The following is a 9,274-nucleotide window of genomic DNA, read 5'->3' on the forward strand; positions in this document are numbered from 1 at the left end:
TGTTATATGGACTTCAATTGTATGTGCATATGCATTCTCGATGTTATAAGTGTTTGGACTCATTTACAGAAGCAATACACAACATAATAAGCAAAAATTTTTAACTTATTTAATAAACCCATCCATAAATTACATCAAATGTTCCCTAATAGCTTCCAAGAATAATCATATCACTATGCACAACATAAACATACACAGTGACTCCATTGACACATTTGGCAGTTGGTTCTTTACATAATCAATTGCTTCGGGTTCCACAACTGGAGTTTCCATGATTCACAAGATCCATCAAAGGAGGAAGTACATCTTGGACAACACCGTGATAAAAAATTTCACACTTTTAACCATATTTTACAGCCGGTTGTTAGCATATCTAACCATATCCTGTATATAAAAGCAATTCAAATTATGAAAGGAAATATCTAAATTTGTAAAAACCTTAACTTCAACTAAAAAAAAAAAAAAAAAACTAAATTAACAATGGGCATCAATTTATTTCAATCTTTGGGGGTTGAACTGGATTATGACTAATATCCAGTGAAAACATTATGTGGAGTTGGTAGTGTTGGGATTCAATTTTTACAGATATGGACATGCTTGAACATGGTTGCTTTTAAGTAAACATAGTACTAAATTCCACCATTATAGCTGTCATTTTTCTTTATCCAATGCAATTCCAAAAGTGCAGAAAACAAAGCTTACAATAATACACAAAAATAAAGCTAACAGATGGAAATATGCTCTGTAAACACAATTAGAGTACATATACGAACAAATACAGAAAATCCTTATTTCCTATGTCAAATAAACCCTCTAATCAAGAGCTCTAATCTGTCTATGAACATGGGTCACATAATGATTTAATTTCTCTCGGTCGAGATGGAGAGTATTATTCTCTATTAGAACTACAATGTGGCAGCTCCTTTAAGAAGTATACTAGAGCAACTATGAAACCTTATAAACATTCATAACTACCTTAAAAAGTTGAGAAACAAAGGGTGACACCCATAAATTATAAAGGACATGAATTGCTTTAATTTATATCTTTGTACTTTGTGGGATTTTATTGTATTGGGTTTAGTATTAAGTTGGTGAAGACTCAAGCTTAAATGAAGAATCAGTGGATTTCGCGAGAAGCTAAGCCGCGAAAGAGCCACGTGAGGAGCACATGACTGGAAGTTGAAGAGTCGTGCCAGGCTGTTGTTTTCGCGAGTGTCTCGCTGGTAAGGCCTTCCCTCGAGACAGTCGCGAAACATTCTGCCTGGAGGATTTTTTAGTGTGACTTCCCTACCCTTCACCCATGCTATATATACCCTCATTACCCACAAATGTAAAGGAGGCCATTTAGAGAGAAAAACCCTAGATAGGTTTTTTACAACACACACCCATCTTTTTGAGAGAGAGCTACTCATCCTTAGTGAGAAATCATTGTAGCCTCTTCTCCTTCCCTCTCCCATTATCATACCTTAAGAGGAGATTTGTACCCAAACACAATCCATATCTTTTTAGTATAGTGAGTGTTTTTGGTGTTGCTGGGAAGCATTGGAAGAAGTCAAGGATGGTAGATGCAACATGGAGCTTGTTGCGAGATTCGGAGAGCTAGACAAGACATAGTTCCAAGAAGCCTTGTTGGAGTAGGAGCTTAGAGGGCTTAGGTATAGCGGGTAGATTAGGCTTGGAGAGTCTCTTGCTAACCTATGTATCACAACCGATTGTCTAGTGGATCGATTACCACTTGGAGGGCGGCGGAGAGGTTTTTCGCCGAATTCTTCGGTTTCCTCTTTGATAACACATCGGCGTGTTATCTGTGTTTGCATTCTTCTTCCCTACTCTTTTACATTTTATTTTACTACTGTGATTATATGAATATGTGTTAGAGTAGCTTGTTTGTTTATCTACTCGCATTTACACTATTCCGCACTTAGAATTAAGTTAGTGTAAAATCTATCAAGCCGTAGCTTTAATTTGAGAGTCTTAACAACTCTTGTGTTTTTTAACACATTTTCGAGCTTTCAATAATAATAATAATAATTTATGAATCAATAAAGATATTTTTTTGGATAATACAATAAAGAATTTTATTCAAAGTAAGATAAGTATACAGTAGGAGCCCCAAAGACTCTAAACCAGCAGCTGACATAGTAGAACTCTGCATTACATACCATAACAACAACACAAACACACCATCCAAAGTAGGCAAATTCAACCCTCATAGGCATGATTATCATGGTAAGGGGAAAAGATGACATCACAAAATGCTTAATCATGCATGAAAAAAGTTTCAAATGGTCAAGATTTTTGTATTCTTAATCATACATTATGTTAATTTTGTTTTAATTTTACTTATTAATTTGAGAAGACTTTGGGGGACATCTTGTTTTGGCTAACATAATTTCAGAGCTTGGATCTTTGCCCCCAAATCATCACAGATAACTAGCAATCATATAACCCAAAATACCAAAACAAAATCAAGCTAAAATACCCAAAAAAATTAATCCAAAATCAGGAAGAAAAAGAAAACAATTCTTACATGTGGGGCCAGAAGATTCGCGGCCTAGGCCCACTCTACATTAGGGCCCAGGGCCCAAGCCGAGGAGAACCATTGCCGAGGACGACCTCCTGCTCGGCACTTCATTAAATGCCCAAATAAAGGGGCAAACTGAGTGTAGGGGCAGGCCAAGGGAAAAAGCCGCCAACACAGTAATACGGAATTCTGCATCTGACAAGCCCATACTCAAAACCATGCCCTTGTACTTTTTCAGCAACTCCCAACCACTCTAGGTATGGGATGACTAGACAGGCTTGCACCCCAAAAAAGTAATATTAACACATGGACACAAAAGGGGAATGGAACACTGGTATAAAAGGAGAAGAAAACAAAGCTGATGGGGGGCGGAAAAGCTTAAGTCTCACAACTCTTGCTAATGGAGGGTTTAGCTAGTCAAGCCAAGCCCGCCTATGCAGTATGTCCCGTAGGAACTACGACTAAACCGCTCACTTGTGTCCAAGGTCATACCTTTCAAGCCCACTCTCTACAAATCATATTGTTGGGGCCTTGTATATGTGAGCCCAACGTCGTTCATGGGTCGTTAAAAATCGTGGCCTTACAATTGGCTTCGTCTGTGGGGAGGGTTTGTGTCTTGACATAGGCGGTTGTTCGAGACAGTTCCCTTGTCATTTTCTACCAGCCTGTTATGGTGTTCTAGTGTAAAGTTCCATTAGAGGCTGTGATTCTTGAATAGGGGCTACGCTTTATGGTGTCGGCCGCGCAGATGGTTCTAGGGGCTCGGCCGAGGAGCTAATTTCCCTAAAGCCAAGGCCCCATAGAAGAAAAACTACAAGTTTTGGACAGAACCAAGGCCTTGTATGGTCCTCGGACTCAAGCCTCTAGAGAAACCAACTACTTAGACGAAAAAACTACAAGTTTTGGACAGAACCAAGGCCTTGTATGGTTCTCGGACTCAAGCCTCTGGGGAAACCAACTACTTAGACGAAAAAACTACAAGCTTTGGACAGAACCAAGGCCTTGTATGGTCCTCGGACTTAAGCCTCTGGGGAAACCAACTACTTAGAAGAAAAACTACAAGTTTTGGACAGAACCAAGGCCTTGTATGGTCCTCGGACTCAAGCCTCTGGGGAAACCAACTACTTAGAAGAAAACTACAAGTTTTGACAGAACCAAGGCCTTGTATGGTCCTCGGACTCAAGCCTCTCAAGCCTACTCCAAGGCCTTGTAAGGACTTCTACTACTTAAGAAGAAAAACTACAAGTTTTGGACAGAACCAAGGCCTTGTATGGTCCTCGGACTCAAGCCTCTGGGGAAACCAACTACTTAGAAGAAAAACTACAAGTTTTGGACAGAACCAAGGCCTTGTATGGTCCTCGGACTCAAGCCTCTGGGGAAACTAACTACTTAGACGAAAAACTACAAGTTTTGGACAGAACCAAGGTCTTGTATGGTCCTTGGACTCAAGCCTCTGGGGAAACCAACTACTTAGAAGAAAAACTACAAGTTTTGGACAGAACCAAGGTCTTGTATGGTCCTCGGACTCAAGCCTCTGGGGAAACCAACTACTTAGACGAAAAACTATAAGTTTTGGACAGAACCAAGGCCTTGTATGGTTCTCGGACTCAAGCCTCTTGGGAAACCAACTACTCAGAAGAAAAACTACAAGTTTTGGATAGAACCAAGGCCTTGTATGGTCCTCGGACTCAAGCCTCTGGGGAAACCAACTACTTAGACGAAAAACTACGAGTTTTGGACAGAACCAAGGCCTTGTATGGTCCCCGGACTCAAGCCTCTGGGGAAACCAACTACTTAAGAAGAAATTTGTAGGGTTTAGACACAGCCTGGACGTGATATGGCCCTAAAAGTCTACCCCAGATGAGAGCTATCTATTGATAGTTGGGTCAATTCCTAGACCGACTGAAATCCGTAGCCTGCCTTCGGATCCTCGATACCAGGAGAATTGGTGCAACTGTTATAGGGCCGGGTGTTATTAAAACACGGCTAAAGCCCCTCACTGGTCGGTAGCCCCCTAGGAGGGTATATTTAGTATTTATCGTTCTCGGACGATCGTCGCGCCTACGTTTCGGGGCATTAAGCCATTATCTCGGTTAGTTTTCTGAGTTTAACTTACTGGGAATTATCGTTATTATACTTGATAATACTTCATAATGCCGATAAATTCAGATTGGTAAGATTCTATTTCAAAATTTCCTGCTCTAAACATTACTAAAGGAAAATACATACATAGCACACCCGTTCACAAAGTAATCGCTGCCGAAAGGAAAAGTATTTAGAAATAAATAAATTCATCTTTTATTAAGACAAAAAAATAGTACAGTGTACAATGAAAAGCTGGAATAAACTTATACTAAAACTAACTACATAAGCGAAAAGAAAAGATACAAGAGAATGAAGAGAAGGCCGAAGAAGAAGTGCAGAGGAGAGGTTGGCTGCTATTCCAAGATGTTGTTTAAGGAAACCATTCCTCAACATTTTTACATGCCTATAACTCAGGCAGCCAAAGAGCCCAACTGGGGGCCTGCACCGTCGAAGAAAAGGTGCAGGGAGCCGGAAGTGGAGGAGCCTCCGTAGAACCACGCCTGCGATAGAGCAGATGGCGCTGATGGCGGAAAACCTTACTTCTGGCGCGTCAAGAATCTGACGCGACCAGTACCTGCTTCGGATTTTGGCTAAAAGAGGTAGAGATATCATCCCCATCTTACCAAGATGGAAGATCATCTTGAGTCTGTGTCTACCTTGTTCAGACCACATCACCTTGAGCCTTGGAGGGACTCGGTGCCTCTGTGGCGGGTGTAGTTCCTTCACCCTACACGTGCCTTAGGCATATCGTACTGAGGGTGGGAAGCGCTAAATATGGAAACTGAGATTATGGCTAAAAGATTATGGTAGTGAAGAAAACTGAAGGGTTTGTATGTAAGAGGAGTAACTCCCTGTCCTACTTATTTAAAGGGAAAGGAGGAGATATTTAATGTACGCAGAGTTCCAAGGAGTGCTACGGACAAGGAGTAGTTGGCTCAAGTTCCAACGCCATTTGTGACCGTAGGATCTGAAGATCCTCGTGAAGGCGCACCTTGAGTATAGAAGTGTCAAAGGACTCCGCGTGAGTGGGTAAAGGAATGCCTCTTAATTTGGCACGTCCCCCGTGTAAATGGAAAAATACAAATATTAATGGAGTGTAGAATTAGAGCAGGCTATGATGTAAGCCCAACATTATCAAAACCCTCCTCCTCAACTAAAAGTCGGGCAGCAGGCTTTTGAGGGGCTATTGTGGGGCCAGAAGATTCGCGACCCAGGCCCACTCTACATTAGGGCCCAGGGCCCAAGCCGAGGAGAACCATTGCCGAGGATGACCTCCTGCTCGGCACTTCATTAAATGCCCAAATAAAGGGGCAAACTGAGTGTAGGGGCAGAGCAAGGGAAAAAGCCGCCAACACAGTAATACGGAATTCTGCATCTGACAAGCCCATACTCAAAACCATGCCCTTGTACTTTTTCAGCAACTCCCAACCACTCTAGGTATGGGATGACTAGACAGGCCTGCACCCCAAAAAAGTAATATTAACACGTGGACACAAAAGGGGAATGGAACACTGGTATAAAAGGAGAAGAAAACAAAGCTGATGGGGGGCGGAAAAGCTTAAGTCTCACAACTCTTGCTAATGGAGGGTTTAGCTAGTCAAGCCAAGCCCGCCCATGCAGTATGTCCCGTAGGAACTACGACTAAACCGCTCACTTGTGCTCAAGGTCATACCTTTCAAGCCCACTCTCTACAAATCATATTGTTGGAGCCTTGTATATGCGAGCTCAACGTCGTTGTAGATTTTGACGACCCATGAACGATCTGACGTTGAGCTCAACTTAGTTGTTCTCACTGGTAGCAGTAGTGGACGATCTGACGTTGACGGATGGTGCGTGGCGGCTGCAGCGGTGGTGGTGGAGGCGGCGGTGGCAGTGACATAAAGCTTGCCAAGTCTCTCTTGTTCAGCCTCTTTCGTTCTCCGTTTCTTTCTCTTTGGTTTTCTTTTTTCATTTTATACCCTACCTATTCTACCGATAACAAGTTTACCTAATAATTTAAATAAACGGTCAAGATTGAAAATTTTAAAATGTACCGCTAAGATTTAAGTGGGTACCGTACCCATTGAAAAAAGAGGTGGGCATTATTGAACCCACTTCACACGTATTCCCACATTCATCAGAATCCCAAGGGATCCTCACAACTTTAGAGGCTTCCCTTGAAACTTGTTCCAGATGCCAAATAGCATTTGACAGCGAATTTCCCCAATGACACTACTAGCCCTCAGTTACCGACCTCACTATATACACGTCCTATCTTGACTTTCCTCGTTGCTGGTCAATGTTTAAGCCGACCACTCAAGGAGTTGTCCCTTTGACCCATAATCCTGATCTTAAGGATTGGGTTCATTATGATAAGGCTCAGAGTTAACTCCCTCAACCCGTACCATACTTAGTTCCTCTAATGGGCCTTGGGCCCTATTTTGGGTTTTGATTTAGTGGGCTTGCACAGGCCTTCTGGGCCTAATCCCCCACATATATAAAATGAGATCACAAAAATTAATAAATGCTCAATTATGAGTTATAATGCACAATTAAAAAAAAAAATCCATATGTTAATGATGTATTGGTTTATATGCACAAATTTATTGTGGTTGTGTGTGTTTCTTTAGATATATGTATACAGTTTGACTTTAATTTTTGAAATTTTTTTTAAAAATTATTTAATAAAACATTAAATGCATTTTAATCGCTGCCCTTAAAGCATTTATTAACAAAATCCAATTAGTTATGCCAAATTGCCTATGCCATGCCTGCAAGGAAACTTTTGGGATCTATATGTCTTATGGAAGCACCAAATTTCATCTATATACTTCAAATCCAAGGGTTCTAAGAGGAGTCCTATTTATAGAAGTGTTTTTAAACATTTATGAAGAGTCATAACCTTAGAAAGGGTTTTCTCTCTCTCAAATATTACAACCTTTCACCAAACTATACAGTTGTATTTGAAACAAGCCATCCTTTTGTGTTAAATACATGAGAGTACACATGCACAACTTAAAAGTCTATAATTCATTCATTCTAGTATCTAATTCCTGTAAATTCTTCTATCTTTTTAACTCAAAAAATTCCTTGTAACTTCTGACTTTTTCTTTCCAAATTTTCTTTTCAAAAGGGTTTTCTACCTAAATTTTTATCTCAAGTGTCATGATTTTCTTGCTTATGCATCGGTTACTATAAGTGGTCAGGATGGCTATACATTGAAGTCAGGATGGTCATAGAACCACCCTGACCTTGAAAAAAAAAATTATCTATAAATTTATAAAATTTTTATGATTTTTTTTTTTTTTTTACATTTAAAAAAATTTGTGACCACCTTAAAATATTTTTAAGCACAACATAATTAAATTTTGGACAAAGTTTGGCAATAAACTTAGTTGTAGATTTTGACAAATCCACCATTAGGTGATTTTTTTTTTTTTTTTTAATTTTATTTTATCCTCCATACTTGCAAAATTTCAATAAGATCAAAAATTAATAGTTAAGTCATTAATCAAATTTTTAAATTTCAAGTTTTTATAATTTAAAATTATACATGAAAAATAAGTTTACGAATCAAATAGTAAATAATATCCAATTAGCATGAAATTTGGCACGTGTGTTAAAAACATAAAGAACATGCAATTTAATAGTTAAATTTTCAAAATATATAGCAATGTTAATTTGTTTAATAAGAGTTGTAATTTTAGGTTACAACTAAGTTTGTAACCAAACTTTGTCTTTAAACTTTAATCCTTTTAACAATATATTGGATTGTTAATAAGACTATCATGCAACGATTTCAAAATTATAAATAAAAAATAAAATAAAATAAAAAACTCATAGAAAAAATTGTAAAACTTTATGTATTTGTGTTTTTAATTTTTTTTTTTTATGAAAATGTGAAGTTTTTTTTTTAATTAAATTTTGTATAATTTAAGTTTCATAATGTCCATCCTGAAAAAAATTCATAGAGCCGACACTACAAGTGGTATAGGGTGAAAATCTTTTAGAAATTTCACTTTCACCATGCGACAAATATAAATATGTTTTTTTTTTTTTTTTTTTTTTTTTTTTTTTTATTGGAGAAAGAATATGCTCTTTAGTTAATTAAGAAAAAAAAAATACTATTTTCTTCAGAAGGAAAAATAAAAAAATCAAGATGCGAGTATGACAAAAAAATAAAAAATTAAATCAAGTATCTGAAATGGTATTTGAATTTCTGTTACGACCAAAAACAGCAATGAATTTTTTTTTTTTTTTTTTTTTTGATTAACCTTAAACTCGCACGCCACAACCAATTAAAACAATGACATTTCGCATTTGTGACAATTAATGAATGAAGAAGATACTGAACCGCATCATTTGAACAGTAGATTCCGTAAATTTCAGGGAATCTTTCATAATAGGATGGATTATGAGTTATGACAATTTAAAAATTCAGTTATAACTTATTAATTTAACAAAGATTTACCTACCACAAGAAAATATCTAAGATTCATATAAAAGCAAAACTGAAGGAACCTTATGTTCTAATTCTAATAATTTTATGCATTAATGGTGTTTTGGAAGCATTTGGCAATTAGAACTGGAATTTTATTCTTTTTCTTTTATTTTTTTATATACATAGTTTAACTTTTTGAGATCACTCCTCCACCTACCAATTACTTCTACCGAATCATTGATTTC

Source organism: Quercus lobata, chromosome 2 (genome assembly GCF_001633185.2).
Source record: "Quercus lobata isolate SW786 chromosome 2, ValleyOak3.0 Primary Assembly, whole genome shotgun sequence".
NCBI classification, from domain to species: domain Eukaryota; kingdom Viridiplantae; phylum Streptophyta; class Magnoliopsida; order Fagales; family Fagaceae; genus Quercus; species Quercus lobata.